General features: G+C 37.4%; 1 protein-coding gene across 4 annotated transcripts in view; it reads right to left on the bottom strand.

The window, feature by feature from the left end:
* LOC125264325 overlaps positions 1-20,324 on the bottom strand; it is a 146,660-nt gene that overhangs the window by 15,549 nt on the left and 110,787 nt on the right. The gene's annotated exons all lie outside the window — the stretch shown is intronic.

Below are 20,324 nucleotides of genomic sequence, written 5' to 3'. Positions count from 1 at the left end.
CATCAGAGGTGGGTAAATGAATTATTTACAACCGATTAAGGTTGCTGGATTAAAAATAAATAAATAAATAAATAAAATCCCAAAATCCCACCTGAGAAAACAAACAAAGCAAAGCAGCACATTCTGAGTGGTGAAAATACAAGAAAAACAGTTTAAGAACAGACTTCATGATGTTAATTTAGTCATTTTAAACTGCATAAGTGTGTGTTTCTTAAAGGGTTTCTGAATATGAATGTCATGTTTTTCAGTAGGGTTCTATTTAATCACAGCCATTCATTTTAATATAAATGCTTCTCTTGACATTCCTTATAATTAGTAATTACACCATGTTATCATTTATGAGAGATGAAATGCAATGCTCTTATTATTTTGAGCTGTATTTACTGCATTAAAAAAAAAAAAAAAAAAAAAAAAAAAATAAGGATGGAAGACATACAGTACATACACTACATATATGCACATACAATACAGTAAAAAATAGTAATGTTGAAATATTACAATTGAAAATAATATACTTTGAAATGCAATTTATTCATGTGATGGCAAAGCAGAATTTTCAGCATTATTACTCCAGACTTCAGTGTCACATGATCCTTCGGAAATCATTCTAAAGAAACATTTCTTATAATTATCAGTGTTTATTATTGTTATCATTCTGGAATGTGGAAACTGTCAATTTATAAAATACCCTGTTTCTCTTTCCACTAAATACATTTATTTGTCTATTTTGGGTGTATTTTATATAGAAATACTATTACAGATCATAGCCATGCTCAATTATCATCTGACAAATTAAGCAAACTTGTCAGCTATAAAGAATAAAAAACACACACATCAACATTTCTGTTCAAATTTCAACAATACAGTTTGCTATGTACTTTGAAGCCACAGACTTCTGAACCGCTTGTGTCCATGTTGTGTCCAATAGCATCCAACTCATTTGCAGAGTTATCCAGTGTCAGGAAAGTACTTGGCATGTATTTCTAGTGGATTAATGGAGATGTAAGTAGGCCTTCTACAGAGCCAATATATAAACAACTTGAAGGTTTAGCACATAAAAATCGAAGAGACCAGGCAAAAAGATAGGCTATTCTCCCAAACAAAGTACTTACAATTTCTGATAAATCAATACAGAGTTCATTAAGATATAAAGGAAAGACTATGGATATAAAAAGATCAATTCAGTTAACTGTGTTTTTTTACAAGCTCATCAGAGAGATTAGACGTGGTTGTGACATCTGGAAATGTTGAAGGCTTCGCTCATAAATATTAATTATGTACATTAATTTAAAATGATCTTCATCTCACAAAAAAAAGTCTGTGTCATGCAAAATATTACGTTGCCTCTTGCATATTTCGCAACACTTTTAAAGTGAAATGTCCAGTGAGTGGCACTAAAAGCATGTTCATTTTTTATCTGAAACAGATGAACGTGAATCTGGCAACATTTTATTATGTTGGTTGTTGTACATATCGCGGCAGTTCGGAAATGAAATGTCCTGAGTGGCACTAAAAGGTTAATGCTCTATCGCGTTTGAAAATAACATACCACCAAACCCTAAACATAGGGTTAACAAAAACAAATGTGAGATTAAAACACATAAAGCATCCATGCCATTTTAGCTTGCTTTTATAGGTCTTTGAGCTCTTTTATCATAACTTGTGCTTCACAGGACTCGTACCAAAGTGCAATGCTGAGATGAGCTAGCAAGTCTGCTACATAAGAAAAGCTACCAACACATTGGAAAAACGTACCCGCGTCACCATTTTTGCAAAACGCAAAATATGTACCAATACGTACATATCACAGCAGTTTCTAACAGAAATGAACACTAGAGGCAGTAAACAGGGTTGGGGAGTAACGGAATACATGTAACGGCATTACGTAATCAGGATACAAAAATCCAGTAACTGTAATTCGTTACAGTTACGTCAAAATAGTAATCAGATTACTGTTACATTATGAAAAAAAGGGGAATACTATCAGATTACAATCGTTTAATTTAAAACTAAATAAATCATTATTTTTGCCATAATAACACTATATTAAGCGCTGCTTGATTTTACAGTATTTCCTGGTTCTGTTGCCAGTGATGACTCATGTGGTGCATGCGCAAATAACACCCGCCTACAATCTCCTTAGACGCAGATTTAATCACTGCTGCCTGCTGAAACGATGCTGCCTGCAGGGAAAACACTTTCAATTCATGGACATTTCGCTGCTATTTTGTTTTCTAAAAAGAAAATGCAAACAACATGGATGTACAGTGCAATGTACATTTTTTTATGACATTTTTAAGCTCTAAACATCAACAACTATAATAATATTGCAAAATATATTCATCAGATTTTTAAAATATTTTTATTGTTGAGACCCATTCAAAAGTATGGAACGTGTAACATTTAAAAACTTGCAGAAATTGAGAAGAAATAATTTAAATTAAATTTAAAAATGCAATTTTTAAATATCTCTTTCTTTCTTTATATATGTGACCTTAAAGTAATCCAAAAGTAATCAGATTACATTACTTTCATATTGTGGTACTTGGATTACATTACTGAATCCTTTTTTTATGAAATAATTTGTAACTAACGGAATACATTTTTAAAATAACCCTCCCAATCCTGGCAGTAATATTAACCCTCCCAATCCTTGTTTTCAGACACAATTATGATTACAGGGCCAGATTATGGATTAATAAAGACTTTTTACCACAGTGCATCATTTGTAAACAAATATATTTTGGAGTTTGCATCACTTACCCAGCTCCAGATATTCAGTATTACTGAGGTAACAAGCTTGCTCGGTAGCTCAGCTGGTACAGAATTGTACTTCGATTGAAGAGTTCGGCTACGAATCCCATGAAAGATGAGTCACGGCAAAAGAGCTCAAACACAAGAGCTCAAAAACAAACTAAAATGCCACAGTTACGATTGCGTTTTTATGTCACATTTGCTTTTGTTGACACTATCGTTGACACTATAGGTTTAGGCTTTTATGTAGTTGTACTTAATTAAACATGATGGAGCATTAAGCTTTTAGTGACACTCACCGGACATTTCAATTCAGAACTGCAGTGATACGTACAAACTCCAGCATAATAAAAAGTTGCCATATTCACGTTCATCTGTTCTGGAAAAAACTAAACATGCTTTTAGAGCCACTCACTGGATATTTCACTTTGAAACTGTCATGAAACGTGCACAACGCAATGTATTTCTGCCCTGCCTCCTCCAACACATCTGCTTTGGATCCGTTCAACACATCAAGGATTTGTGAATAGTTTTCCACTGTGTAGGGGAATTTGGGAAGATCACATGTAACTGTCCTGATGGAATGTGTGTGAATCAGAACCACCAACCGGCTGTCCAGGTCATCACATAATTTGTGAGTAAAAATATATAAATATCCTTAAAACAACATGCATTTAAGAATCTATCTTTAATTTAGGTAACACTTTATTTTAAAGTGATACTTGCTATAATAATAAGTTATATAACAACAACAACAACAACAACAGTAAATTATGCATAATTACAAGCAACTAACAAGCAACTGTGAGAAATCAGACAACCTCTTAATAAATCCAAACATACAACTGAACAAGGAAGAAGTTTCAACTCTGCATGTGAAACTGTTAGTCAAAGCCACAAAGATGCAGAGTTCCTCCTGAATCAGACCAAACACTGACTCTGCTCCATTTACCCACAAATCATGATTGTTCGGCTGTTTATTTGCAGGGAGTGCAGAACCATTCACATTTCTCCTCCTCGAGATTGTGAACGGGAGTAAAGACTTTTTTCGGGGGGCGCTCTTCACCACGGGAGGAGACACATGAAGAGGGCGTGATGATGTGAGAGCAGTCACATGATCAAACAGGAGCCAATAAGATGAAGATAATTCAGGTTCACTACAAAGTTTAGTGGGTCATGCCCAGCTGTGGACAGATACAGCCAATGAGATGCTTAAAGAACGGTGTGCCGCGCGGCTCCAGACAGACGAAATGTGATCGTCTTGTGTGAAACAAGCTGCACGAGAGAGAGACAGATAAAGAGAAAGAACCAGCAGCGGCAGCAGTATGAATAGATAAGTGCGGGAAATATGGTACAATATGACACCTGACACTCTTTCAACTCAATGATGAACATTGGATTATTTTATTTATTTGTTTACTGTATAGGCTAGTTCAGCATATAGTCAACACAAACATTCATATTTAAGAACAGGGTAAGGCTAAGTACACTTTCTTCCCCTTTAAAAACACATTTAAATAGATTTCCTGAAATAGTTTCAAGTTACATGCCTAGAAAGAGCACAAAGAGAGCTACCTTTATAATCACTAAAAAGCATCACTCATCTCAGCTTAAAGGGTTAGTTCACCCAAAAATTAAAATGATGTCATTTATTACTCTCCCTCATGTCGTTCTACACCCGTAAGACCTTCGTTAATCTTCGGAAAACAAATGAAGATGTTTTTGATGAAGTCAGATGGCTCAGTGAGGCCTCTATTGCCAGCAAGATAATTAACACCTTCAGATGCCCAGAAGGGTACTAAAAACATATTTAAAACAGTTCATGTGAGTACAGTGGTTCAACCTTAATATTATAAAGCGACAAGAATATGAGACCAAATCAATCATTTTGGATCTAACAGCATCCAAAATGTTATGGTGTTGCTAGAAGAGGAGTACAGTGAGAAGTGCCTGGTTCCCACAGTAAAGTTTAGTGGTAGCAAAGCTCTTATATAGGGATGTATGAGTGCTGAAGGTGTGAGGGAGTTGTGCTTTATCAATGCTGTCATTAATTCCCACACCACTGTGCAATTTAATACACAAACATGAAACAGAAGATGTTACCCTTTCCTCATTCCCTGCATTGTTGGGCATTTTTTCAACATAACAATAAGGATATGCATGCTCCCAATGTGAAAAACCTTCTGTGGACATGTTTTGTACTCAATCTTAAAGGAACACTTTTTGAAAATAGGCTCATTTTCCAACTCCCCTAGAGGTAAACAGTTGAGTTTTACCGTTTTCGAATCCATCCAGCCGGGTCTGGCGGTACCACTTTTAGCATAGCTTAGCATAGTTCATTGAATCTGATTAGACCGTTAGCATCTCACTCAAAAATGACCAATATTTTATATATAGTTAGTTATAGTTATATATAGATATAATTTTATATATAGTTTTTTTGATATTTTTCCTATTTAAAACTGGACTCTTCTGTAATTACACAAGTAATTGTGTACTAAGACCGATGGAAAATGTAAAGTTGTGATTTTCTAGGCCGATATGGCTAGGAACTATACTCTCATTCCAGCGTAATAATCAAGGAACTTTGCTGCCGTACCATGGGTGCAGAAGGCGCAATGTGTAATATCATTTTGGTCATTTTTGAGCAAGATGCTAACGGTCTAATCAGATTCAATGAAGTATGCTAAGCTATGCTAAAAGTGGTACCACCAGACCTGGAGATCAGCTGAATGGATTTGAAAACGGTAAAACTCATCTTTTTAACTCTAGGGGAGTTGGAAAATGAGCCTATTTTCAAAAAAAGTGGAGTGTTCCTTTAACATTCTTGAGCACCTGTGGGGGAATCTGTAGAGATGAGTTGAGCAACACTCCCCATTTAAGAAACTCATCATCCAGGAGTTACACAGATATGACAATTTGTCATGAACTTGTACACCAAGAAGGGTCAGAGCATTATATTCAAAATTGTGGAGGGCATACTAAGTGCTAGAATATTATATATTTGTTTAATTAAATCTAGGGTGTACTCATTTCTGCAATCCTTATTTTAAACAAAATTGGCTAATTTACTTATTTTATGGCTATTAATGACATATACTTCTCAGTTTTTATTATGTATATGTTTAATACATTTTTACCATCTTTCCATGAATTGTATTAGTGATCATAAAGAAAATACATATTTTGTATTTGTTCAGAGAGAGGGGGTGTAATCATTTATGCTGTGCACTGTATATATATATATATATATATATATATATATATATATATATATATATATATATATATATATATATATATATATATAGATAGATAGATAGATAGATAGATAGATAAACATGTCTGATATCAAATAAAAACATACAAAAACCAGACCTCAGACATCATGCCAATCAGCAACCGGCTAAAAAAATAAATAAATAAAAAAATAAAACAGTTATACATATCTAAACCTAAATATAGCAAATGTATCTGTTAATACAGTAGTAAAGTTATTTCATTTCATTTTCAGAATGAATTCAAATACAGGACTGTGTATAACAACAACAGTGGAATATGACAGCAGTACAGCAGGTGTCAGAGTTCTGCTGCAGATCAGTAGATGCGCGCGCACACACACACACACACACACACACAATGAGCTTCTACAAAACACACCGTTATCAGATGAGGGTCTATCTCCTTTTTTTTTTTTTCGGCATTCAAAAAAAAAACAAAAAAAATAAAAACAGGTTGAGTCAATTTGTTCTAGGAACAAAACCGTGACTTTGAAAAAACAAAAAAGAAACAATCATTTTGACTGAATCATTTTGAATTTAATCAAATTCATTCTAATTATGACTTAAACACAGAGAAACCGAAAAGATACAGTTTCTAGTTTCTCAAAACATAGCTCACTTTTTCAAACAATTCACATAGTTTCTTTTGTAAAACGAACTTTACAAAACAAGAATGATATCTTTCTACTGTTTAAAATTCACTGACGTATATGTTAAAAGGTTTAGCACACATAGACTGATGCTTCACTCACTGTGTGAAGAATTTTGACAATAATGAGTGTAAAATCTAAATTGTAAAAAAACTGTAAACAAAACCAGGATTATTTCATGTTTTATAAGAAAAAATACTTTCAGTTTTTCTACTTTAAAATTTCACGTTTAATTCAGTATGCTGTTGTTTATTTGTAATTATTTGTGAAATTAATTAGCAATTTCTGATTGAAAAATGTTTTAAAAGTAAATCAGTGTATGGTTACCCTCAGCCTAATTAGCACAACATCACATACAGCATCCGTCATGAATATGAACTGTACTTTTTTCAGTAATAGAAATATCATTTAATAGACACAATATACACCACATACTCCTTAAAATCATCATGCACAGAGACTTCCTTCAGGTCCAAGTAATGTCCAACAACCCGTGAATTTTTTTAACTAATCTTCCTGTTTGATTGCCGCTTTCAGATGGGAATGATCACTGGAGATTGTTATGAGGAAAGACATGTTTGGTACTTGTGGTTGCATTAGCCTATGGTTCATGAGAATGCAGCACCAGAGGCCATGCAGCGTGCTGGAGAGGAACACACCTCACAGACCTGCAAATGTCAAAGTGGCTTCCTGCTGAGCAGCCGATCAATGCTGACCTGTGACCCTGCCACCATGCCGCAGCATTTATGCTCGGCTCTTCAGAGGTCAGTCATTGCACTATTAGTACAAGGATGAGAAGCAGAGAAGGAGCGGGAATGAGAATGAGAATGAGAGTGGAAGAAACCAAGTGCAATGCTATATATAGATGGAGCAAAAACACACGCTTAAAAATCGTTTTAAACACTTTTGACAGTAGCTGTAATACAATGGTTTCCTTCCAAAAACAGTACTTAAAGCAGTTTGTAAAGATATTTTGGTCTGGTTTCACAGACAGGTCTTAGATAAAGCCAGGATTAGACAGGGGGAATATGCTCAAAAACCAATCCAGGAAAGTTAACGGTGCAGTAGGGATTCCCCCCCTTCTGTTCTATGTATCCCTGCCTCTGCTGAATTATTTGTATATTTAAAATGTCTCCCCTATGCTACTCCACAAACTACCAACAGAGCATATAAAATACCAAAAATAAAAATCTTTTTTTTTAAACATCGCCATTCGCCAAGTAAAATGCTGCGTTTATATAGAACGGTCTCTTTACGACCACAACAAACGGGACACGTTTCAGACGCGCATTCCGACTTCGCCTCAGCGCCAGGCGCAAGTCAAACGAGCGCGGAAAAGGTGCAGGTGACGACGAGGGAACTTCAGTTGAACAACAGTGAACTGCAGTCAGATGAGATGCTGTCAGGCTATGTCGGTAAAACTCAGAAAAATTAACATGACTGTCCAATCAGCCGTTATACTGTGCTCGTCAAGAATTGCATGCGCAAATGCGCCGGCGCGCGCTGCATAATTACTTTGTTATAGCTTACCGTAAATAAAGCGCAAACGAAACTACGAGAAATGACCGTCGTTGTTCTGTTGTAAGTTAAGTCCAAACATGCGATTGAAATTACCAACATGCGATGAAATTACCAAATATGCGATTAAAGCTGCCTCAAAACTGTGCATGCATGTATTTGTTGACATGGTTTAAAGCTATTGTTATCCAATGTGTTGGCCTTAAAACGTCTTAAAAATGCACATATGTACACCAGAGAAATCAAAATTTTCTCAGGGGAGCATGCCCCGTACCCCCCTAGCAAACTACATTTTCTGATCTCGGTAATTATGAAACTCCGCGTACGGCTCGGCTTATATTCTATCTAATGAAATCTGAGGTAAATGTCTTCTCCAAATGTGCGCACTTTTGGACTAAAAGTTTGTGTGTATGCACTGTGATCAAAAATAAATTAAAGCGGAAGAGAGGATGTTCACGTGCGCGTGTGCTGCCGCTTCGCTTTAGGGGCGCCCCCGGCCACCCCTGCATAAACTCTGGCCACCCCTGTGGCCACCCCAGTATGATTTTGCATTGGGTACTATTAATTTAAATGCATAATGTAAATTCGCAAGTTCATGAAGTGAAAGAAAATAAAATGCCACCAAAAAAGATAGATTGACTGACGCCACCAGGGTTGCTGTTTTACTGCCACCAAGAGTCTAAATAGTAATGTCTACAGACCTGAATTTCAAATGTTATTTATACTGTGAAGAGGATAGGGTAGGGGTGTGCGATATATTTAGTCTACGATTTTATCATAATTGTTGTTTTAATGATGCACAATCGATCTGACATCCCTGTATGTGATGTTGTCTTGTAGATTAGACAAGTGTTGGTGCGCATTAAGAGTGCACACTTTCACTATGTTAATAAATAGTAAATATTATAATCACATGAAGAGTGCCGTTTTTCTCCAGATATCAGCATAACAAATGTTATATACATTTTATTCATGTTTACATTTTATTGCCTGTTTGGTAACGCTTTAGATTACAGCCCGGAAAGTACTGCGTAATTACAATGAATTTACAGCATAACTTTCAATAATTATAGTGTAACTATACAGTAAGTATGTGTAAGTATAGGGGAACCATATGTAAAGTATTGGGAATAAAGGGGTAACAACCAGGAAAATAACAAATTATTTATACTGTAAATATTTTATAACTAAGGGGTACTTATGACATATAACTAAGGGGTAAATATGACATTACGGGCCATAAATTAAAGTGGAGCTTGTTACCCTCTTATTTCATGTAGTTACAGGGTAAGTATGACATTATGGGCCGTAAATTAAAGTGGAGCTTGTTACCCTCTTATTTCATGTAGTTACAGGGTAAATATGACATTACGGGCCGTAAATTAAAGTGGAGCTTGTTACCCTCTTATTTCATGTAGTTACAGGGTAAGTAATTAATAAAATGCAAACAATCTGATATCACTGACTCTGAAACCTTTATTTGAAAAACAACTTTATTAAAAACAGGTCTACAACACTTATTATTCATTTTTTTAAAATCAACTTTTAATTTCAAACTCTAAAGTCCTGACAGAAAGTAACAAGTTTTGTCCATTTTTTGGTTGTTATTGTTTCTCGCTTGGCTTCCTCCTGCTCTTGTTTCTCAGCTGATGAATCTTAAGAAGGAATCCCGTTGCTATTCTGTATTATAAGAAAATACAGTACACCCAGAAATTCATGGTTTAGGCTATTCATCTTTTCGCTTCCGACCAGCTGTCACCAGCGCCTGCATGAGAGTCGACTTCGCGTTCGATGAAGCACATTGAAATGAGCAACGTGAAGCGAGCTTGCATTATAAAGCGTTCCCAGATGATTTTTTTTTTTCTTCCTAAAATCCTTTTTGTGTTCATCTTAAGAAGGAAAGTCGTATACATCTCAGATGGCATGAGGGTAAATGATGAACATATTTCTGGGTGGACTGTATTTTTTTAAATACAGAATAGCAAATGGGATTCCCTCTTAAGATTCATCAGTGGAAAGAAAGAAAAAGAGGAACAAGAGGAGGAGGAAGCCAAGCAAGAGAAACGAATAAGAAGTGTTGTAACTTTAAATCTGTTTTGAAATAAGTTGTTTTTCAAATAAAGTTTTCCAAGTGATATGACTGTTTGCGTTTTTATTTATTTATTTATCTTTTATTAATTACTTACCCTGTAACTACATGAAATAAGAGGTTAACAAGCTCCACTTTAATTTACGGCCCGTAATGTCATACTTACCCTGCAACTACATGAAATAAGAGGGTAACAAGCTCCACTTTAATTTACGGCCCGTAATGTCATACTTACCCTGTAACTACATGAAATAAGAGGGTAAAAAGCTCCACTTTAATTTACGGCCTGTAATGTCATATTTATCCCTTAGTTATATGTCATAAGTACCCCTTAGTTATAAAATATTTACAGTATAAAATAATTTGTTATTTGTTACCCCTTTATTCCCAATACTTCACATATTGTTCCCCTATACTTACACATAGGCCTACTTACTGTATAGTTACACTATAATTATTGAAAGCATACAGAAAACGCTGCATAATTACTTTATTATAGCTTAAATAAAGCCCAAAAGAATACGAGCAATGACCGTCGTTGTTCTGTTGTAAGTTAAGTCATGAAATTACCACACATGCGATTAAAGCTGCCTCAAAACTGTGCATGCATGTATTTGTTAACATGGTTTTAAAGCTATTGTTATCCAATTTGTTGGCCTTAAAACGTCTTAAAAATGCACATATGTACACCAGAGAAATCTAAATATATATATATATATATATATATATATATATATATATATATATATATATATATATATATATAATTGTTTTTTTGTTGTTGTTGTTGTTGTTTTTTTTGCCACCCCAAGAAATGCTGTGGCCTCGTCTGGCCACCCCTATTAAAATTTTCTGGGGGCGCCACTGGCTTTATCGCCTCAGTTAAAGAGATCTGTCGTCACATTAAACAGCGCCAAAACGTATTTATTTTTGAATCTCATAATAAGATTTCATTTGAAATCTGAGACTTTGCTTCATATCAAAAGTAAAAAAAACATAAAGATTATTGTCATTTATTGGATGGGAGGCGCTACATATTCTGCTCGTTCATCAACTGAAAACAGACTAGACTAATCGATTCTTGGGATTTAAGAATCGATATCAGTTCGTAAAAATGAGAATCGATTAAAATTGAGAAATCTATATTTTTTACCCTGCCCTAGTAAAGACATTACCAACCAAGTTGACTGTGTTTACATGAGTACTCACCAGGATGTGCATTTTGACATATTTTTGACCATTCAAGAGCAATAATCCGTGAAAGAGACCTGAAGCTGCGATTATGCAGCTTTCGGTGTGCGGCTGAATGCGCTTCAGGTCCGAGTATAATTATTTTCTCATTCATGCATGTTTCTTTGTTGCTTTCTTTGTCATGCACTTTACTCCCTGCAGGTAGTGGAAGCAGAACTCTACACAGATGTCCTGACTCCTGCTGTCATACATTGACGCAAATTGAGAAATATGGCTCTTATTAGAAACCTGTTAATCTTAAAGTACTAATAAAATGTCACATTGTACCATCACAAGGGTATCACAATACTTTTCTAACCCCAGTATACCGTGCAACACTTATGGAAATGCATAATTCCGAGTCTGAAGACGTGAACAGCTACGGTTAGAACTTCATGGGTTGCCATCTCTTAATTACGGTAGTTATGTCGTGAACGTAGCATAAGCTCGTTGTTTTGATTTGGTAGGAACTGTAAAAGGTGGCTGCTGTTTGGTTGCAGAAGGAACATAAAGATTGGAGGAACATTTTAAACAAAACAAATTAAACAAACTAAAGTAGTCAACATTTGAAGTGGATCAAAAAAGTTCAACAAAGTTGTCCTAAGAACTAAGTTGTCCTAAGATGAAGGTTTTAGGACAACTTTGATAAAAGGTTTTGATCCACTTCAAATGTTGACTTCTGTAGTTCAATCAAATTAACTTTTATGAGTATTTAGAACTTTCTTTTTCTTTTGAGTTCACAACTGACACATTTTAAGTAATCTGAATTATTTCATTGTTTTGAGTTTTATAAACTGGTTTCTTTTCATTTAGACAAACTTAAAACTTACCTGAAACTGGGCTGGGATTTCTATTTTCCAGCATGCTTTGCCATGACAGTTGACAGAGGGAGAATAAATGGTAAAATTAAGTGTTATATTTAGAAGAGTCATATAGTGCCATATGGCTTTGGGTGAACGGAGTTTGAGTCACGTCTCACAGACCTTTCCCGATACCTGACGTTGCGTCAGGTAAGCTATTTTGTGAGTTGAATACGGAAGGCATAGGACATAGCATAAGTGTTTTGAACTGCAAGAGGCATTACACTTTCTTCGTAAATTGAATGTTTAACAGCCAGTCTGACGGAAGCTATATATTTTACTTTATAACTTGTTAAATATGGATATTTTTCTTACACAAACACATCCCTTCACTTCAGAAGGCCTTTATTAACCCCCCGGAGCTGTGTGGAGTACGTTTTGCTTTGGATGGATGCATTTTCTTGAGCTTTATACTCGTTGGTCCCTTTCACTGCCATTATAAAGCTTAGATGTGTCAGGAAATTTATTAATATAACTCCGATTGTGTTCATTTGAAAGAAGAAGTTCATATATACACCTAGGATGGCTTGAGAATGAGTAAAGCTTGGGGGTAATTTATATTTTAAAGTGAACTAATCCTTTAAAATTTGAATTTCTTAACTTAAAAAGTTTGATGTAACTGATTACCTCAATTTTTTTGAGTTTTGCCAACTTATGCAGGTTTAGAGTATAGTGCACCTTTAATGCCGGTTAGTCCTGGTTGAGTTGGTGTGCAAGCAAAGTTGTTCACCAGCTTATACATTATATATATTTATTTATTTAGCAGATGCTTTTATCCAAATGTTTAGTAGTTTGTTTGTTTTTTTTTGTTTTTTTTTTGTTTTTTTTGCAAGAGGGGAAAAACACTAACACAGTAATTTATCATAAAGGAACCAACGATATTAGCAGCACATTTTAGTGGTAATCCAGATGAATTTACACATATAGAGAAGTGAAATTGTGGAACAGAAGTTTATTTGTCTATGTATTTGGTCTTCTGGTAAAGTCCTGCTGGTGGAAACCCTTGAAAGCTTTGCCTTGGACCAGCATCCAAAGCACAACATACGCTAGAGTTTTCAGCAAATAAAAGTCATGGCTTCATTTATTTCAAGTAATTGTTACTGCTTCTCTAGTACAGATATAATGGAGTGATAAAATTAAGATGATTGCTCATCTGTATCTCCATCCATCTATCTGAAAGTGTTCAAAACTAGCACTTGATTCACAAACTCTGACATATACTCTAATTCACACAGAGACAGCGGCATATGAGTCACAGCATTTGGGGTTGTGATTACTGACCACTACCAGTATGTTACATAATGACCGTCCATGTGGCTCGTAAAGTCAGCGGAGTCTACTGGGAGTCATGAGCCTGAACACACACATTCTGCACGGATGGGTGTGCTGCAGCTTTCTGTGAATTGCATCAGCCAGGGTGGTCTATTTTTACTGTTTGTTTGAAAGCTGGTGTTTTTTCTTAAACATGCCGGAAGCTTTTAGGCAAGATGTGTATGAGAAATGAGGGCATACTGATCCTCGGATGCTCGGTTTTTTGGAGTTCCTAGGTGTCAAGACCAAAACAATGAATGTATTCTAACATACATTGAAATAACAAAGTCATTACAACTAAATTAATTATTAAAGGGATTTTTACACTACATGACAACAAAGATAAAGCGCAAAAAGGGACACAAACCAAACTTGGATATGGTCACAAAAATCAGTGATACCTAAACAAGACAAGAGTCTTCTTGTGGCCTTCAGACTGAGTTTCTCTTCATCCCTCCTGTTAATGTCCTATTGGCCCTAATGGCACAAGCCTTTGAAGCAATGTACAGGTTTTACTTTCCTTTCTGACACCTGTTAAAGAAAGGCAAGCACTTCAAAAGGCAAGCGTAAGTGGGACCTCACAGGGAGAGACGCGATCGCAGCACCGCTGAACCGTCATGCCATCATCGTGATGCTCCAGAGATGACGGTGAGAATGCACAGTGTGTCTGCATGTCATTGTCTTGTCTTATCAGTGCAAACAATTATCAGTGAGCAATAAATCAGTCGGGATTTATGTGATTCCAGGTAGTGTAAATCTTTCATCACCTGCAGTCAGTAAAGACGACACGATAACTTGTCTCGTATTTGTATAGATACAGCAACAGTCTGGAAATATTCTTAGTGGTTTAACCTACTGCTTCCTATTTGAAACTGTTTGTTTTGAAAGTGTTTCTCATTTCTTTAAGCTATGAAAGCCAATTGATATGTATGTTCCAGTGGTGTGCAGTGGTGTTCTAAAATGAGGAGGCAAAGTATTTTTTTTTTATATATTATTATATATTTATATATATTATATATATATATATATATATATATATATATATATATATATATATATAATCAATTGTAAATTGTTTACAATGCTCCAGTTACAACTAATGTTGATATATTTTCTAAGTTAAATAAAGATTACTTACACTATCAAAAAACAGCCAAGAAAATTTGATTCTGCATTTTAATAGAAAACTTATATATATATATATATATATATATATATATATATATATATATATATATATATATATATACATACATACATACAGGTGTTGGTCATATAATTAGAATATCATCAAAAAGTTGATTTATTTAAAAAAATATCACATGACTACAGGTTTGATATTGCTTATTTACAACAGTTCAACAGCTCAAGTTTGTAAATAAGTAAGAAACAACCACATGTCTTCCAACACAGATTCAAAGTTGCCGTTGATAGCTAAACATATACGCTCAAGCCTCCATTACTAATTCTAAAACAGCACTTTTGCCTGTTAGAGCTTTCATTCTCTAGGTCAAGTCATAAATTAATGAAAATAAATCAATTTGCCATGTTTGCTGATGTATCAGATTCAGTGTTACCCCGGTGCCTCGTTTCTTTGTAACAACAATAACCATTATACTAGCATAATCTACATTTGTACAATAGGTTATAGGAAGACAAACAAAATAGACAAGCAAACAATTCAATCAGAATTACAAAGGCAGTGCTCTAGTACAGCATTAATGTTAAAAAAAAAAAATATACAAATTCATGAAACTTAACTGAATTCCTAAGCAGTTTATGCAACCGGCCACAGAAGTGAGTGAGACTGCCTCTCAGTCAATCAGATTCAAAGACCAAAGCTGTCTTAATATCAAATTAATGAAAACAAACAGTATTATTGGCACTTGAAAATGAAATTTTAGAACGCATTCAACTTGAAATTTTAGAACGCATTTTAAGAATACTTTTCCATCAACTGGTTAAAATGCGCAGCACTGCAACAAACATAAGCAGCATGGTGGAAGGAGTGAAGCAGACGCACTGAATGAAAATATGCTTATGGAACAGCAAAAATTCGGCAGTTACCCATGTAACACTACTAACAATACTAACATTTGGTTGTCTTAATTTCTTTATTTTCAAACGTTAAACCAGTGAGCTTTTATTTTGCCGGAAAACCACACAGAGACCTTCTCTTTGTTGACAACAACAGATTTATAAATGATTCTTATGACGAATGTTGTGTTCCTAAATGCAAATTATAAGCGACTCAAACACACAGCACTTGCAAAGTAGCATTTAATGATGTTTTATTAACAAAATTCAGGAGGAGCAACGTTCAAATAATCTGACTAATTATCACGTCATTGCAGCCAGCTGTTAACAATCAGTAATCAACATATCTACCCAATCAACAGGAGTGAAAGCATATATATAGACACAGTCGACTCACCCATATTCCTCGACAGTTTTACAGCATCTGACCCGCCCTAAGTTCCCACCATGTCTGAACTTAATCTCTGTGTGTCCGATGAAGAATCTTTCGTCCACAAGGTATCTTTGCCACAATTCTCTGGCCTTACTAGGAGCAATTACACCGCCGCCGATTCATCTCGGGGGCGCTCCAGCCCAAACAAAACGGTCCCCGAATGCCAAGACGCCGAGGCCGACTTTCGTCACTGCGGTCGAAACATCCGTGATCTCCTTCCGTGTATTTTCCTAGTTCTGCCCAGTCTATCTTTCCTGCCATAAAGAAATGGACAACAAGGCAGTCGAGCACCAAGCTCGAGTCTCGGGCAATACCGCCTCTTCCCGTGAAGAAACGGGCCTTCCTCCAGCATCAGGCCGCCGCAGCAGGCCTTTCAGTAAAGCCGCGCCGCAGCGCAAATCAGTCCCAGCCAGCTGACACTTTCCACCCCATCGGCTCAACCCAGCAAAAGCACAGTTAAAATCCTTCTCGTTTTCTGTCACTGAATTAATTTCTACAGTTATGCCATCTGTATCAATGATGATCGAGGGAATCCACGTTTTAAACTTTTCTGTAAAGTTTGCCGTTCTAAATTACGGCACGATTGTGGTTTAAACACGCAAACAGCTGATAGATGTATGACGTCAATATTGCACGCATACAGAATCATTGAAACTCGGAACTTATTGTCCTCGCTGTCCAGCGATTTATCAACAAAATCGCTTAGGCTAGAAACTTAGTCATAATATGCATTTCTGTTTTTAAGTATAACCACTGCTTCAATATTGGAGACGCAGAGACTGGTAGGAACAATTCTTTTCAAATCATTATTTTGATGCATTTAAATAAATCTTACCGTTCCCTTTTCATCTGTATCTGTTTTATAACGAGCATAATTTGTAAGTAACTTAAACCAGACAGATAACCAATGAATAAACTATTACGTTGCAGTTTGGAAGTATGGAATTTGAGTAATTTTCAGGTCTGGATAGAAAAGAAACCAACATAAATAAATATAAATAAATAATATTATACAAGCAGTGTGTTCATGGTAATTTTAGTGATTGTTGAACACAATTAAAATAAATTCAAGGTGCACATTTTTATTATGCAAAGCTGTCTTTTACAAATGATTCTCTTTTGATCTTTACTAAATAAATGTGCTTGTGACACAGACCAGCAACAGTTAAAGAACAAAGGATCATCTAAATCATATTGTATTTTGCTGTTTGATGATCATTCAACATCAAACAATGACAGTTCAACAGTACTATCTTTTACAGTATCAAACCATTGTGTCAGAGGTGAATATATGCAGGTTTAAAGGATTTCAGGCCTTTTCAGAGAAAATAAGAATATGTACAAAATTCAATAACTTCTCTCTCTTCCCTGCACAGTTTCGCTGAACTCAGGTTTCCAATCGCCCCAGATAAAACGATGGGTCCAGCTACGTCCATTGAATTTCTGGGCCTTAACTCGAATACAGCTAATATCCAGGCCTCACGGCATAAGGAATCAATAGGATATTTATGTTCGCTTCCACCTTCCTAAACAGTCCAAACTTCATGATGTGAGTAATTCCACAAGGCCACTCTTTCATCTTACATCTCCTCACTCTTGTATCTTCAATTCATGCGCTAGAAACAAGCGTCAGGCCGCAGCAGCAGCAAGCCTGGACCGTGCCCCAGATTCCCTACTTTCCTCCCTCTGCTTAGCCACACATTGTGGCTTTCCCCGGCACCGCACTCCATCCAACGATGCCTGCCTCTCTTGGTGAACGCCTTCACTCCAAACATGAGGATGCCTCTACTAGTGAAGCAAGCTCAGCTGTCTCAACCATTTCATCCCGCCATCTTTCACCCTACCTCTTCTTTTGTCTTTGGTCTACAGTTCAACTACGGACCCTAGCGTGAGGCTGCCTCCGCTATCGGCACAGGCCTAGACGTCCTACTTTCCCTTCCTTCCTTTTCTAACCACCCTGTTTCTTCCCAGGCTCCAGGGGCAAACCCGAGCGTGAGGCTGCCTCCGCTAACGGTGCAGGCCCAGATGCCGGAATTTCCCTTTCTCAGTTTCCCTCTTTTCTAACCTCCTCATCCCTCCCCTGGCTCCAGAGGCCGACCGAGCGTGAGGCTGCTTCCGCTAACGGCCTCGGTCCCGGCCTTTCTTCCTCCTTGCTCTGTCCCACAAGCAAACGCCGTTCACCCTGTCTACTACACTGATGCCCATCCCACCAAATGCTACAGCCTTGGAACCAAACCATGTTGCCAACAACATCAGATCCTCTTAGAAATTCAAGCTGTTGTCACCAGAGGTGGACCCATTCCCAACCCCGGTACCTTATTCTGAGCTGATATTTCCATAAACCACCCGCAAAAAACTCTCCTTGACACTTCTCTCAACTACATTCTTCAAGCTGCCTCCCCTAGAACCCTACAATCCATTCTGCATAGGAGCAGCAACTACAGCCACCCAAAAAGGCCACTCCCAACATCAGATTCAAACATTTGGTCACTGGAAGCTTAAGAACTACATCCGATCTAATCGCTTCCATATTAAAGAAGCCCAACGAACACCTATCGGTTAGTTTCAGCTCCAGCTCGTTCTCTCACACATACCTGCAAGCCACCATATCCAACTCAACTAATACCATCATTCCAATATAACGGAAATTTTCTATCATTGCCACAGCAGTCATGTGCCTCGTCTCCTGCAGGAGCTCCATTATTCTGGCTAATATCTCCACTGCCGCAGCAGTGATGTCGCCTCGGCTCCCGCAGGAGCTCAGTGCCTCTGGCTGTTCTCTCCACTGCCGCAGCAGTGATGTCGCTTCGGCTCCCGCAGGAGCTCAGTGCCTCTGGCTGTTCTCTCCACTGCCGCAGCAGTGATGTCGCCTCGGCTCCCGCAGGAGCTCAGTGCCTCTGGCTGTTCTCTCCACTGCCGCAGCAGTGATGTCGCCTCGGCTCCCGCAGGAGCTCAGTTCTGGCTAATTCCTCCACTGCCGCAGCAGTGATGTCGCCTCGGCTCCCGCAGGAGCTCAGTTCTGGCTAATTCCTCCACTGCCGCAGCAGTGATGTCGCCTCGGCTCCCGCAGGAGCTCAGTGCCTCTGGCTGTTCTCTCCACTGCCGCAGCAGTGATGTCGCCTCGGCTCCCGCAGGAGCTCAGTTCTTCTGGCTGTTCTCTCCACTGCCGCAGCAGTGATGTCGACTCGGCTCCCGCAGGAGCTCAGTTCTGGCTAATTCCTCCACTGCCGCTGCAATGTCACCTCTCCTCCTGCAGGAGCTCAGCCCTGTCTAATGTCTTTATCCATATGATGAGAACTCTACCGGCTCCTCAAACTAACCCTCCTAGCAGCACATTCAGCCTAAGCAAGGCAATTTTGGGGGTCATCAGTAATGTTCCGGCTGCTGTCCTGCATTGGTTTGCAGTTTTTGGGGGGAGTACTCTGGGTTCGGGCCAAAATACCGAGCTCGGAGCCCTCTCCTCAGACAGCACGCCAAATACGCATACTACTACGCATACTATTTACTATCTGATTATTTGTAAGTGTGAACTCGTGAAATGATGTTTTATTAACAAAATTCAGGAGGAGCAACGTTCAAATAATCTGACTAATTATCATGTCATTGCAGCCAGCTGTTAACAATCAGTAATCAACATATCTACCCAATCAACAGGAGTGAAAGCATATATATAGACACAGTCGACTCACCCATATTCCTCGACAGTTTTACAGCATCCCTCCACCACCCCGTCTCCTCACACTTGCCTGGTTACTTTCCTAAACAGAATACGGGGGGAGTACTCTGGGTTCGGGCCAAAATACCGAGCTCGGAGCCCTCTCCTCGGACAGCACGCCAAATACGCATACTACTACGCATACTATTTACTATCTGATTATTTGTAAGTGTGAACTCGTGAACTGTGAATTAAAGGTCCTGTTTTTCGTGGTTTTTTTGAAGCTTTGATTGTGTTTATAGTGTGCAATATAACATGTTCATGTTTCGTGTGTAAAAAAAACACAGTATTTTTCACATAATTTACTTATCTGTATACCGCTGTTTCCACTGTCATAAAAACGGGCTGATGACTTCCTTGTTCTATGAAGTCCCTCCTTCAGAAATACGTAACGAGTTCTGATTGTGCCAGCGGTTCCTGTGTTGTGATTTGACAGCTCTGAGCGC

The sequence above is a fragment of the Megalobrama amblycephala genome, linkage group LG3 (genome assembly GCF_018812025.1).
Source record: "Megalobrama amblycephala isolate DHTTF-2021 linkage group LG3, ASM1881202v1, whole genome shotgun sequence".
Taxonomy (NCBI): Eukaryota; Metazoa; Chordata; class Actinopteri; order Cypriniformes; family Xenocyprididae; genus Megalobrama; species Megalobrama amblycephala.
The sequence above is the reverse complement of the archived record's forward strand: the minus strand, read 5'-3'. Positions and strand labels throughout refer to the sequence as shown.